Source organism: Solanum pennellii, chromosome 4 (assembly GCF_001406875.1).
Source record: "Solanum pennellii chromosome 4, SPENNV200".
NCBI classification, from domain to species: domain Eukaryota; kingdom Viridiplantae; phylum Streptophyta; class Magnoliopsida; order Solanales; family Solanaceae; genus Solanum; species Solanum pennellii.
Window position 1 is genome coordinate 51,803,348 of NC_028640.1, and position 15,378 is coordinate 51,818,725.

A 15,378-nucleotide genomic window follows, 5' to 3' on the forward strand; every position below is an offset into this window, starting at 1 on the left:
GATCACCTTTTGGGGTATCTCTGCTTCTTTCACCGCTTTATCTACCAACTCACCATTTTCTCCCACTACCACATCATCTTTTCTCACCTTATCTTCAACTATAGACGGCGCAGGTGGATCAATGATTTGCTTACCCCCTCGAGTAGTGAATATTATACAATGTCCATCATTTTTCGGGTTTTGGACAGTATTGCTAGGAAGAGTACCTATTGACGTGGGTTCACAGTAGATAATTGGGCCATTTGCAACTCAAGATAGTTGATTGAGATTGCATGTGCATCCACATTTTGCCCAATATTAGCCAAATCACCTCTCAACTCTTTCGCGTGCTAATCACTAGCATCAAACCTTCTCATCATATTTTGCAACATATCTTCAACTCGCGCCATACTACCTCCACCATCCCTAGGAGTAACTTCCTGATTTTGAGGCTGAACATAGGGCCCACTTCAATAGTTTGTGTTACCATAGTTACTTCGGTTGAAATTTTTATCGCGGTTGTAGTTCCCATCTCGAACATAATTGCCCTCTATGTTGTAATTCCCATAGTTCCTATCTTGGCGCCAATTCTCCTGATTGGAGCTTTGGGCATTCGGTCGGAAACCCCCCGTCTTCTTATTCACTGCATAAGAATCCTCTTCTTAGTAGTATTCATCTACTGGCGGTGGTTGTTTAGTCAAATAATTCACCATATTTACTTTCTCTGCACCTCCAGTGATATGTTACAATACCAACCCGAGCTCAGTTCTCATTTGAGCTATATCTTCACGAATCTCATTTGAGCCCGGGTTGTGTGTAGCTTGCACTGCAAAGGTGTTTCTCCGAGTTTCTGACTTCCTAGTGCTCCAAGCCTTATTGTTGCGAGAGAATTTGTCCAACTTTTCTGTGATCTCTGCATATGTGCAATCACCATAAGAACCGCCCGCAATAGTATCAAGTACTGCATTATTATTATCATCTTGACCCTGATAGAAGTACTCTTTCAACGACTCATCATCAATGAGGTGGTTTGAGACACTTCTCACAAATGAGGTGAACCTATCCCAAGAGCTACTCACCGACTCCCAAGGCAATGCCACAAAGTTGTTCACTCTATCTTTGTGGTTGAGATTTTTAGACACCGGGTAATACCGTGCTAGGAACACATCCCTCAACTACTCCCAAGTATAGATCGAATTATAGGGCAACTCAGTGAACCAAATTGCGGCCTCTCCAGTCAGTAAGAAAGGGAACACTGTTAACCCGATGACATCCATGCCCAAGTTTGGCCTCCCTACACAACTCTTACACACCGACCTCAGTTTGGCGATGTAAGCATGTGGATCCTAAGACGGTAGCCCCGAAAACAAACCTCTGCCAGTGAGCATCTGCATCAAGCTACTAGTTACCACGAATGTGTGACCCTGTAGTAGAGGAGGTAGGACAAGAGGTCCATCATAGTCAATGATGTTAATGTTGCCTGTAGAACTCTTGAGGGCGTGTGATGTACCGTGGTTTCATGGTACTTTCAATGTTTTTTACTTAAGTTTAGTGTGTGTCTAAGGCCTTTTTGTAGTAGTTTTAATGTATTTTTCTCTTTGTTTGCAGGAAAACTATCCAGAATGAAAACGCAGAAGAAATGTGCCGAAATTGCAGATATGATGACCTACGGAGCCATCAACGGTCCGTCGACCCCTCAACGGTCCATAGGTGGCAACCGTCGTATGAAGAAAAATGTTGCTGAAGGAAGATTGGGGAATTCTTACCAAGAGTACGGCTATGGAAGCTATCGACGGACCGTCATCTCCACAACGGACCATCATCTCCACGACGGGCCGTCCTGCATATCTGTCATTGCTAACAAAAAGTAGCCCCAGTACCCGTCTTGAAAAGATTCTAAGTATGGAGAAATGGAAGCCATCGACGGACCATATTGCAATTAACGGACCGTCATCCTTGTCCGTCGGTGGTAACAATGAGTTGGAGAAGAAAGAAGCTGAAAAAGATTCTAAGTGTGGAACGACGGGTGGCCTTGACGGTCCATTGTGGCCTCGACGGTCCGTCGGTATGGTCGTCGACTCAGACACGTTTTTGGGCATATTTTTCTTAAATAGATTTTTTTTTATGTTAGGACTTCCTTATTATAAATACTTGTAAAAATCTCATTTTTGGGGTTAGAATCTTGGTTATTTTTCTGATTTGTAATATTGGTTGTTGCAATTGGGTTTTGGAAAATACTTCATTTTTCCGGAATCGTTTATTGCATTATTTTCTCAAATTCAAGTTATTTTCTAGATTTTCTTTAATCTCATCAAAGTAAGTACATGAATTCTTTTCTAATCAATATGAATTGTGTAATTATGAACATGGGTAACTAAATCCATAACTAGGGTTGTGGGAACCATGGTTAAATAACAAGGTAAAAACTAGCTAAAATAACAATTCTAGAATAGTATCTTGCATGTATTAATAATTCTTTTGTTTAGATGTCTTTTTAACGAGTGCACGCATTAGAACTCGCCTTGTGGCTACTTGCCGGACCAAGGAGGTAGATAATAAGAAAAGAATTATCAATGTAGATTTAGTATACACTATCTAATAGGCTAGTGTCGATTGGTGCAAAGTAACAACTAAGCCATACATTGATTATGATTCTTGATATGAGGTAAATGTAAGGTTTGGTAAAGCATACACACGTATATAGGCCAAGGTGCAGAGTGAAATTCCCTAGTTGCCGGACCAAGGAATTAGGGATACATAACTTACCACTTTGCATGCAAGATACTAGGAAAGGATTAATATAGTTAGAATTACCGCGTTATGAACCTGTGGGGAAAACTTATTCCCTAGTTACTCTAATCACTTGATAAATATCAAATATTCATAGTTGCTACTTGTTAACTTAGAAATATTTAATTCCTTTTGTTATTTAAAACCCCTCTTTTATTACCTGTTTTCAGAAAGGACATGATTAAATATAAGTAATTATAGGTTAAAGTTAAGTCTAAATCATCTTCCTCGTGGGATTGACCCTAACCTCATAGTTGGGTTCTTTACTTGATACGACCGCTTATACTTCTTTTCGAGAAGTAAATTTGAGCGTATCAAATTTTGGCGCCGTTGCCGGGGAAAGTGACTTTTAGATTAACTTTAAGAACATTACTGAAGTTTAGTTAACAATTTCCTAATTTTACTTTTTCTCTTTGTTTTTGTCTCTCGTAGGTCTAGCTTTGGTGTATGCCAAGTACATGGAATCGAGGAGAACCAATGCTTCCACTTGATCAAGAGCTAAATTGCACACTCCGTAGAATGAATATTCAGAACAATCCTTCTTATATTGATGATGAGATCAACCCTCAATTTTCCTCGCCGGTTGATGTTCATAATCGAGTGGTTGTTGATAAACCTTGTGAAGTTAATCCGAGGAGGCAACCTCCCGCCCCACGCCCTCAAGAGTACTATAGGGTAAATGTTAACATCACTAACTCTGATGGGCCACTTGTCCTACCTCCTCTACCACAGGGTCATACTTTTTTTGTAACTAGTAGTCTGATGCAAATGCTCATAGCTAGAGGTTTGTTTTCGGGACTATCTTCTGAGGACCCATATGCTCACATCACTAAAGTGAGGTCGGTGTGTAAGAGTTTGTTGGGGAGGACCAATTTGAAATAGAACGTCATTGGTTTAAGAGTGTTCCCTCTCTCATTGACGGGAATGCTGCTATATGGTTTAACGATCTCCCCTATAACTCAATCTATACTTAGAATCTATTGAGGGATGTGTTCTTAGAACGTTATTACCCAGTGTATAAGAAGCTAAGCCACAAAGATAGGGTTATCGGCAAAATCAGTCAGTAGTTCTTGGGATAGGTTCACCTCGTTCTTGAGAAGTGCCCCCAATCACCACATCGATGATGAGTCACTAAAAGAGTACTTCTATCAAGGACAAGATGATAATAATAAAGCAGTACTGGATACGATAGCGAGTGGTTCTTATGGGGAGTGTCCTTATGCTGAGATTACTGAGAAGTTAGAGAAAATCTCCCGAAATAATAAAGCTTGGAGCACTAGGAAGTCAGATACTGGGAGAAACACTTTTGCAGAGCAATCCACACACAACCCAGCCAGAGATGAGATTTGTGAAGAAACGGCACAAATGAGAACTGAGCTTGGGTTGGTATTGAAACACGTCACTGGGGGGGGGGCAGAAAAGGTAAATGCAGTGAACTACTTGTCTAAACCACCACCGATGACTGATGAGTATTACTATGAGGAGGACTCTTATGCGGTAAATGAGCAGACGGGGGGTTTCAAACCAATGCCCAAGGCTCCAATCAGGAGAATTGCCGCCAAAGTCAAGGCTATGGTAATTACAACCAGAGGGTCATTATGTCAAAGATGGGAATTACAACTGCGACAACAACTTCAACCGGGGTAACTATGATAACAGAAATGATAGGAGTGGGCCCTATGTTCAACCTAAAAATTGAGAAGTTGCTCTTAGCCATGGTAGAGGCAGTATGGTGCGAGTTGAGGATATATTGCATAAAATGATGAGGAGGTTTGATGCTAGTGATGAGCACACTAAAGACTTGAGGAGTGACTTAGCGAGTATTGTGCAAAAACTTGATGCACATGCAATCTCGATCAAGCATCTTGAGTTGCAAATGGCCCAATTGTCTTCGACTATGAACCCATGCCAACTGGGCACTCTTCCTAGTAATACTGTCTAAAATCTGAAAAATGATGGACATTGTATGGTAGTCGCAACTCGAGGTGCTAAGCAAATCATTGACCCACCGATGTCGTCTGGTGTAGAAAATGTGATAAGAGGTGATGAAGAGGTAGTGGAGGTTAGTGGTGAGTTAGGAGAAAAAACGGGGAAAGAAGTCTAGGTACCCCAAAAGGTCACCCCCATGCCAAGACCACCACCTCTATTCCCACATAGGTTAGTGAAAAAAACCGAGGATGGTAAATTCCGGCATTTTATCACTATGGTCAAATAGATTTCCATCAATGTCCCTTTGATAGAAGCTCTTGAACAAATGTCTGGTTATGCCAAGTTCATGAAAGATATGGTCACTAAGAAAAAATATCTGTCAGTTTTGAGGATGATGATAGAATGCAGCATTGTAGTGCTATTGCTACAAGGTGTCTAGTGCAAAAAAAGAAGATCCGGGTGCCTTCACTATTCCATGTACAATCGGGTTATTACATTTTGCGAAAGCATTATGTGATCTTGGGGCAAGCATAAATCTCATACCTCTCTATATTTACAAGAAGTTAGGTTTGGGTGACCCAAAGCCCACTGCGATGCGGCTACTGATGGCCGATCGAACGGTAAAGAGGCCTATTGAGATATTCCATGATATGTTAATAAAGGTGGAGTCATTCATATTTCCAGTCGATTTTGTGATTCTGGATTCTGAGGTTGATTTTGAGGGTCCTATTATTCTAGGTAGGCCATTCCTTTCTACGGGTAGAGCCTTGGTTGATATGGAGAAAAGGCAAATGAAATTTTGGTTGAACAATGAAGAAGTGACTTTAAACATATTTAGGTCCATGAGGAAGAGTGGTGAGATCCAATCAGTATCTGCCATATCTTACAGGGTTGAAAAGTCATCTGAGGTACAAATAGAAGAGCGTTTGGGTGTAGAAGCACTAGAGGCAGTGATCATGATTTTTGATAGTGATTGCATTGAAGAGTATGGGTCATTGGTCGCGGCACTGATCGAAGTGATGTTCGGTTTAAACCAAAGAAGTTGGAGTTAGATATGAAGCATCGCGAGTCTCCACCCGCGAAACCATCTATAGAGGAGGCTCCAAAAGTAGAACTTAAGGCTCTGCCACCTCATTTGAGGTATGTATTCTTGGGAAAAGGTGACATTTTGCCGGTAATTATTGCATCAGATTTGAATGTGCATCAAGTTGAGAGTTTGGTGAAGGTGTTAAAAAGGTTGAAAAGACTTATTGGTGGACTATTGTGGATGTTATTGGTATCCCTCTCGAGATTTGTTCACATAATATCCAACTTATGCTCGATCATAAGCCAAGTATTGAGCACCAGAGACGTTTAAATCCACCTATGCAAGAGTTGGTAAAGAAAGAAATTATTAAGTGGTTAGATGCTGGAGTGATATATCCAATCGCCGATAGTAGTTGGGTATACCCTGTTCAGTGTGTACCTAAGAAAGGGGGAATGACTGTGGTCCCCAATGAGAAAAATGAGTTTGTCCCGATGAGACCAGTGACTGGATAGAGGGTGTGTATGGATTACCGGAAATTAAATGCATGGACCGAGAAGGAGCATTTTCCTATGACCTTTATGGATCATATGTTGGATAGACTTGCAGGAAAGGATGGTACTTTTTTCTTGATGGTTATTCAGGTTATAATCAGATTTCTATTCAGGTTCAAGAGAATGCCGTTTGGGTTATGTAATGCACCGGCCATGTTTCAGAGATGTATGATGTCGATATTCTACGATATGGTGGAGGACACTATTGAGGTGTTTATGGATGATTTTTCAGTGGTTGGTGACTCCTTTGAGCGGTGTTTAAGTCATTTGTCCGAGGTTCTTAAGAGGTGTGAAGATTGCAACCTTGTGCTAAATTGGGAAAAATGTTACTTCATGGTGAAAGAATGTATTGTATTGGGTCATCGCATTTCAGAGAAGGGTATAGAGGTTGATCGAGCTAAAGTTGAGGTGATAGAGAGACTTCCTCCACCCATCTCTGTAAAAGGTGTGAGAAGTTTCCTTGGGCATGCATGCTTTTACAGGAGGTTCATCAAGAATTTTTCAAAGATTGCACATCCTTTGTGCTAGTTGCTTGAGAAAGAGTGTAAGTTTTATTTTGATGAATCATGTCTTTAAGGCATTTGGTGATTTGAAGGAAAAGTTGGTGTCTGCACCTATTATCATTTCTTCGGATTGGAGCAAGCCATTTGAGGTGATGTGTGATGCGAGTGGGGTTTCTCTTGGTGTGGTATTGGGACAACAAAAGGACAAAATCCTTCATCCCATTTACTATGCTAGTAAAGCCCTTAATGAAGCCCAAAAGAACTACAACATGACTGAACAACATCTCCTTGCAGTAGTCTTTGCTTTCGAGAAATTTTTCTACTATTTGCTTTGAGATATTTGATGGCAAAGAAGGATGCAAAACCGAGGTTGATTTGTTGAGTATTACTATTGCAAGAATTTGACTTTGAGGTGAAAGATAGAAAAGGGACCGAAAATCAAGTTGCTGATCACTTGTCCCGATTAGAAGATGAAGAAATAAGTGAGTTAGGTGAAAAGGATGAAATTTATGATACTTTCCGTGATGAGCATGTACTGGCTACCTCCCAAGACTTGATTCCATGGTTCGCAGATTTTGCGAATTATTTGGATAGTGATATCGTCCCATCGAACTTGTCCTTTTCATCAAAGGAAAAATTGATGGATGATGTGAAAAAGTTCTTTTGGGATGAGCCATACTTATATAGGAGTTGTGCCGATGGGCTTATTCGGCATTGTGTGCCAGAAGTTGAGATGTTGAGTCTTTTGGAGGCATGCCTTCTTCGCCTATAGGTGGGCATCATAGTGGTATCCGAACTGCTCACAAGATCTTGCAATGTGGATACTATTGGCCAACCATCCACCAAGATGCTCATGAGTTCACCAAGGTATGTGATAGATGCCAAAGAGATGGTGGCATTTCGAGAAAGCAAGAGCTCCTTTTAAATCCCATTCTTGTGATCGAATTGTTTGATGTGTGGGGCATTGACTTTATGGGCCCTTTTGCGAGTTCTCATGGGATTAAGTACATTTTTGTGGCAGTCGATTATATGTCAAAATGGGTAGAAGCTATCGCACTTGCGAATAATGAAGGGAAGAGTGTCACCGCGTTCTTGAAAAAAGAACATATTTGTAAATTTGGCACCCCAAGGGCTATTATCAGTGATGAGGGATCCCACTTTTGCAACAATTTGTTTAAGGGATTATTGTAAAAATATGGGGTTCGCCATAATGTGGCCACTCCTTACCATCCTCAAACTAGTGGGCATGTTGAGGTGTCAAATAGGGAGAATAAGCAAATTTTCGCAAAAACGGTGAATGCTAGTAGAACAGATTTGTCAAGGAGGCTTGATGATGCTCTTTGAGCCTACCGAACAGCATACAAGACTCCCATAGGTATGTCCCCATACAAACTTGTATATGGGAAGATTTGTCACTTACCGGTTGAATTAGAGCATAAGGCCATATGGGCAATGAAGAAGTTGAAAATGGATTGGAATGAGGTTGCGGAACAGAGGTTAAACGGGTTGAATGAGCTTGATAAATTTCGCTTGAAGGCATATGAAAGTTCATCCCTCTACAAAGAAAAGACGAAGAAGTATCACGACCAAAAGATTGAGAAACGCGATTTTTTGGTAGGGGATTTGGTGCTTTTGTTCAATTCTAGGTTGCGCTTGTTTTCGGGCAAACTCAAGTCCAAATAGACTGGTCCCTATTTGATCACCACACTATTCCCTCATGGTGTGGTTGAGTTGGAGAACAAGGAGGGTGTAAGGTTCAAGGTGAATGGGCAGCGAATCAAAATCTATCTAGGGCATGCTGAAACAACGAATGAAGTGATCGAGGCATACCATCTTGATGAAGTCTGAGTAATCAAGAGTCCTCCGTCGTACTGCGATGTTAAATCAACCGCTGATTGGGAGGCAACTCAATATGTATCCTCTAGCCAACTATAGGTTTTTCGTGATTTTCTAGGCATAATTGCATTATTTTTGCTTTTATTACTTATGTCACTATGGGTGTTCCTTTATTTTTCTTTAAAAGTGTTGTCTAGCGAATAAAGTAGGATCCGTGTCCAAAAAGTGTCCAGAAAACACAAAAAGATTAGCTTAATGGGTCTTAAATGTGTAGGGACCAAATCACCATAAATCTGCAGAAAATTGGTCTGGTGCACCCATCGACGGACCGTCGTCCCTTCGACAGACCGTCGTCCCTTCGACGGACCGTCGGTAGGATCCGTCATGCCCAGGTATGTTCTTTAAATTTTTCCAAGTTAGGCACCTTGGAATTCCAAGATTGTTTCTGGCAGTCAATCATGAGAGGGCCTTTAAGGCCACCGCCACATACCCTTTCCCCTGCTTGATTTTTGAGTTGTGCAGGTCTGCTGGAGTGCCCATATGGCATATTTACGTTCTCAGGACTCCTACCGAGACGGTTGATATAGGTCTTCCGGGATGAGGCAAATGAGGCGGAGGGCCCAAAATAGAGGTGCAGTCGCTAGGTGAGTACTTGGAGGACACGGTAGAGCAAGCCCAAGGGCTAATCAGAGTACATCAGAGCCTACCGGCACCACCCCGGTCGAGTCTATCCCAGGTACTAGCACATCCCCTAGTTTCTCTCGCTCCACTCCATCTGCAGCACTGGTCCCGATGGCTAGGGTCCAGAAGTTCGAGGCCCAGATGGCCACACTACTGCACCATAGCCAGCCTTGGATGCAGAAGTCCATTGCTGAGGCGAAGGAACGGATTGAGAAGAATATCGCCCAGCAGACTGAGCGGCAAATTCTGGCAGTTCATCAGCGTCTTGACGCCTTCGAGTTGAGAGTTATCGCCCAGCCAGCCCCTACATATTGACTTTATGACTCTCCAAATGTTGTGGAGAGTCTGAGGACTGACGTGGATGTCATCCTAGATATGCGGGTACCTGAGTCTGAGGCCACACATGTAGATCCTGTTGAGGATACGGTGCTTGCTGCACTGTTCAAGACCACTATTGTGCCACACCGCCACCAAGTGAGCAAACCAAGAGGCATCGGTCCAGAGAGGGTGATGAGGCTCGTGCTAGGAAGAGAGAGCGTACTAAGTTGGAGGCTGCGAGGAGAGCCTCGTTGATGGATGAGGAGGCCCGGCAGATGAGGGCTCCTGAGTTGGCTACTGGGCGTCTAGCTCCAGGATTGTTGATGTTGAGAGAAGCACTTACGAGGGTGCTGTTATTGGCGCGGACACTACTGATGGTGTCCCTACGTCTGAGGGAGCAGGTTCTGGAAACCGGACCCGCTAGCTTGTTGATCGTTGGTGCCATGCACCTCAGGTTTGCTTCACCTACCACCCTATTTTATATTTCTTATGCATTGGGGACAATTGCATGTTTTTTTTTAGGGGTGGGGTGAATGGAAAGTGATTGCTAGGGTGAAGTTTGAGTAGCTCAACTCATGATCCTCTCTTGAGGTTTTCTTGCCTGTGTTCTTCTACCCCAAGAGACTTATTATTTTACTGTTGAACCGACATGTTATTACCTTGTACAAAGTATTTGTGAAATCTGAAGCATGATGGCTAAAATACAATAATATCGCGTATAAACTGAATGTTTGCATGATTAGGCATAGTGAATATTGAATGTGTTGGCTCTAAGCATGACATAGAGGTACACCATTGCATGACCCTCGATCTAACGCTCGAACTAGGTGTCCGATAATCTGGTAGGGTAATGAGGTGTTAAGTGAGTGTGAGGAAAGTTGAATAGTCCACTGTTGGTACCTAGCTAGAACTTGCCTAGTTAGTCCTGCAAAAAGTAACTTGTGTTAGATAATCAGGAAAGGATCATAGACCCTTGTTCAACATAGTCAATCTTTAGCCTAAATGAAAGGAAACCAAACGAAATTAATCCTTTTTGATCCAAATAATTTGAGCTTACAATGGTCCTTTCTTTTCTACCCCAACTCATCTTTTCTGGGTTCAATGTATTGGCCCTGGTCCCTGCTTGGATATGTGTACCTTAGCTTATGCAAAAAACATAAGTTGAGGGTGGCTAATGCAGAAACAAATCTCATCCTGGCCCTGAACCTACCTTGGGTATTGTGTACTTTGACACATGACGAAGCCATGAGTTGAGGGTGGCTATTCTGAGGAATGTCCTGGAAAGTGGGGTTGAGAGAACTATTGAAATAAGAAAAGAAAAGTGGCTCAATCAAAGTTGAAATCAAGTGAAAAATTTGAAAATAAAAATGAAAGAAGGTTCATTTGCACAAAAGGAAAAAGAATGGAGAAAAGCAAGGCAAAAGATACAAGAATATGAAAAGTCGGGCATAATAAACTATGAAAAGGTTGGACGCTTAGCAGTTATGTCAAGGAGGGCAACAAGTCACTAAAATGCATCCAAATGTACCCTACCTGACCCTGAGCCTACGTTACAAGCCAAGAAACTCCTATCGTGATCCTGAGAGTCTAATATGGTGAACGTATAGTAGTGAAAATAAGGGAAAGCCTATGGCGACAAGTATCAACTAGGTGTGAATTGGTTCTGAGAGCGAGTGTTGAAAATTAATCCTTATACTCAAATTGAAATCACTGTGGGAAAAAGGAGGATGTTGTTTTTAAACTGAGGACACTAGTTGCAATATTGGAAAGTTGGTACCTTAGTGAGAGATAAAAGAGGAGAGGTGTCGGTACATAGTGAGTTTGTGTCATGGTATGATCAACATGAATAAGCCTAAGAGTGATATCATGCATAAAAACAATGAAATAAATCGGGATTGATAGACAGATGATTGTCAAAGCTTAAAAGAAGATATTTTTGTACAAAGGTGTTGTGGTGAGTCATAGTGCGTCGCTTGAGGACAAACAACGAATTTAAGTTGAGGGTGTTGATGTATCGTGGTTTTACGGTACTTCCAATGCTTTTTCCTTAAGTTTAGTGTGTGTCTAAGGCCTTTTTATAGTAGTTTTAATGTGTTTTTCTTTGTGTTTGCAGGAAAACTGTCCAGGAAAAAAACGTTGAAGATTGTGCTGAAATCTGCAGAAGTGATGACCTACAGAGCGACCGATGGTCCGTTGGCCCTGTGAAGGTCCTTAGGTGATGATCGTCGACTAAAGGTCTAAGCAGCTTAAATAAAATTGGGGCCTGGCGCAGCGCGCCCTAGATGCGGTTGATTCGGCGTTTTCACCCAATTTTTGTCATTCAATCCGTTTAAGCCTTTTGAAAGTGTATTAAATCTATTGATTCTAACTACTCTAAATGAATTCTAAATATCTAGAAATCATCAGGAAACATAAATTAAAACCTTAAATCTATCGCTTCAAATTAAAGGAAAGTCAAGAGCCAAGTCTGGGGAGTTCTTAGAGTCTTTTCAAGAAGTCTTTTAAAAATGCTTTTAACTTTGTTTTAAGACTTAAAGTTCAAGATGAGTAAAGATTAAAAGAGTAAAGTTTTAAAGACATTACTTCAAAGAAGTAGATGAGAACTAAGTATTCCCAGAAGTTTAAAATGTTTTCACGTTTAATTAAGAATGGAAACTGAGATTTCCATAGAGCTTTGAGCTAGTTTTCACAAAAGAGAATATGCTTTTAGATTAAAGCAAGAGGGGAAACTTTGATTTCCAAGGTAGACTTTGAGCTAAATTTTTTAGCACTAATCTAAAAAAAAATTATTTTTTAAAACATAAGATCTAATATAATAATGTTTTCAGGAGTAGATTGAGTATCGATATGGGGAGAGTTCAGACAACTCACAGTCCTTGTAAACCATGAAGCAACCATGGGTAGAAACGTGTCATACTTTATAGATGATTCCTTTGGTGTTGTTTAGCATAAACTAGTGGATCCACTTAGTAGTTCAGGTTCTATACTTATGGCAAGGTATAAGATGTCCCTGGCCGTGAGAGGCAAAACATTGTATCATCACAATAACTCTTATAGTATGATCGTCGGTTAGAGAAACTCTCACATAAGTTAATTGTATTTGTATTCACATTTTATTTGTACTTTTACATACATTTCAGAGTTATATTGTATCTTTGCATACATCCAGAGTAGACATCATGTTTTAAACAATTTCTTCTTATATTGCACTTATTTTAAAACTGGTTTATATTGAAATAAGTTCACTCATGTTGAGTTCAATTTAGCCAGGTAAGTTCTTCAGATTCCTTTCAAGTTTATGTTGTATTTAGAACTCCAACTCGCATGCTCGTACATTCAATGTACTAATGTCAGTTGGCCTGCTTCACCATATGATGCAGACACATGTAACTAGGATCGGCGTCCAGTGCATTGTCGATCCAGTGAATAATTCAGAGTCTTTCTGTGAGCCTCTTTGCATTTGGGAGGACTCCTTTTATTGTTTTCCGTCTATTTTTAGTTCATTAGGATGTTGTGGGGTTTGTACCAACATCCATCTCAATTGTTTCTGAGGCTTCATAGATAGTCACACAGTTAGTTATGAGTCTTTTAGCTTTGTATTTCTAAGGTTTTGCTATGCGACTTCAGTAGTCAATTTGGTCAATTGAATATTTCTTTAAGGCATTCTCAATTTTATTTCACAAGTTATATTATTTTGATTATTCTTGTTTTTTAAGTCTTCCACTGAGTAAGTAATCCAGGCCAAGGGTTCACTTGGGACCAACAATGGTCTTCAAGTGCAAGTTCCACCCAGGGTGTAAGCTCGGGGCGTGACAAACATGATAACGCTCAACTATGTCTCGTGTTTAAGACATAAACGGTCGTATAAAAAATAATACCTAACTTATCTGATCGGGGTAGAACCACAAGGACCAACATGAAGGATTACATTGAGTTAACTTTATAAATTCAATACAAACTAGCATTGAGTTTTCTCTCTCTTTACATTTTTATATATGTGGATTTAGGGAACATTTACGATCAATTATTAGTAAAAATATCTTAGAGTTGACACAAATGAGTTCTACCAAGATTGGAAACGACTAGAGATGTAACACCTCTCTATTTGCAAGAACTAGAATTAGAAAGAAAACCATTTTTTTGAAAAGAACAAATTTGGGAAGTTTGGCAAATTTTGCTAAATATAAGTTTGGGTCAACTTCAAATGACTATAACTCTCAGTATAGGATGAGTTAGGAGTGCTTTAAGATATCAAACGAAAGGTATTTGAATTATTTTTCCAACACAACCAAATTTGCTAATTTTTGAGCTCGTATGATGGAGATATGTCTGTTTGAAGTTGGGCTATCTAGATATGGAAGGTTAACTAGATTTTAAAGGGGTATTTGGTCTTTTCTATACCACATTGGTTTAATTCATTTTTAGTGAATTAATTAGGGTCTAAACTGATTTGGTTCAGTTTACGCTTAACAATATTACACTAGGGCTTTGAGAGAAGAGAAAAGAGGAGAAAAGCTAAAGTTCATCATTGTTCTTGAGGTTTCGCTTGCAGATTTCGCCAAGTGTTAATCCCTAAAAGGTATGTAAGATCACATAGCGTTGAGTTCGTTCACCCACGTGTCAATCATGATTTATTTCAGCTTATTTACGTTATTAAAAGTAGCGTAATTGAGTTCTTGATGGATTTTGTCGAAGTTTTTATTGGGTTCTTGATTGTTGAGGAGTTATTTGATTTATTTAATGATATTTAAGGTTATTTTTGAGTGGATTATTTCTACTTTTATTGGGTATTCAAATGTTAGTGTTTGGGGAAGGAACCAATCGTCTAAATGAATTAGGGTCGAAAAACGAACAAGAAAGTTTGTAAAAAATCTAGGGAAATGGGGTGGGGCGTCATGCTAATTTGAGCGCCCAACATTAGGGTCTGAAATTTGGCTTCTGGGGCTCTGCACCACTCAGAGCGACCCAACCTTGTTTCTATAGTTCAAACTCTAGCGCCACTCAGTACGCCAGGGTTGTCAGGTCCTTTACCCTTTCATACTTCTTTCCGTTTGAGTTTCCTTGAATCGTACCTATGTTTTCTAGTTTATTTCTACACTCTAAGGTGCATCTAAACACCATGATATCATCCATAAACATTAATCATAACCTTGAATCCATAAATTTAAATTCAAGGAAAGTTAAGAGTCAAGTCTAGATAGTTCTTAGAGTGTTATCAAGCAGTCTTTTGAAAATGCTTTAAATTGTTGTAAGACTTGAGTTTTGAGTGAAATGAGTAACAAATGACGTTCAATTTATTCAAAAGAGTATACGGAGACTATGTATTCCCATAGAGTATATGTTTTCACATTTAAACAAGAAAAGAAACACCGATTTCTTAAAAAGTCTTTGAGCTAGTTTTTAGTTAAGAGTTAATGTTTTCATTTTTAAGCAAGAGAGCAAACACTGATTTTCAAAAGAGCCATTGGGATAGTTTTTGAGTAATTATATCAGATCACAGAAAGAATTATGTTTTATATGTATATGAGCTAATTACATTTTTTTAGAGTAGTATTGAGCACCAATTTGGGGAAAATTTGAATTCATGTAACTCAAGGTCTCCATAAACCGTGTAGCTGACATAGGTAGAAAAGGGCAGACTGTTTAGATGATTCTTTAATTCATTTTAGCACAGACTAGTGGATCCACTTAGTAGTTAGGTTCTATTCCGCCATCAAGGTACATAATGGCCCTAGCAGTATGAGGCGAAACATTGTATCATAAC